Consider the following 244-nt stretch of genomic DNA (forward strand, 5'->3'; position numbering starts at 1 on the left):
TAGGGGCTCTGCGAGGCACTTCGGGGGTGTCGTGGGGCACTTTGGGGTATTGTGGGGCAGTACAGGCCCCGGGGCTCCGTAGGGCGCTTTGGGGGTGTCATGGGGAACTTTAGGGGTGTTTCAGGGCACTTTGGGGGAACTGTGAGGCAGTGGGGGTCCAGGGGTGCCACAGGGCACTTAGGGTTGCTGTGGGGTTGGGCAGGGTGGAAGCACCGTGGGGCAGGCTGGGCACTGGGGGGCTCAG

Source organism: Haliaeetus leucocephalus, unplaced genomic scaffold, assembly GCF_000737465.1.
Source record: "Haliaeetus leucocephalus isolate CR32 unplaced genomic scaffold, Haliaeetus_leucocephalus-4.0 Scaffold184, whole genome shotgun sequence".
Taxonomy (NCBI): domain Eukaryota; kingdom Metazoa; phylum Chordata; class Aves; order Accipitriformes; family Accipitridae; genus Haliaeetus; species Haliaeetus leucocephalus.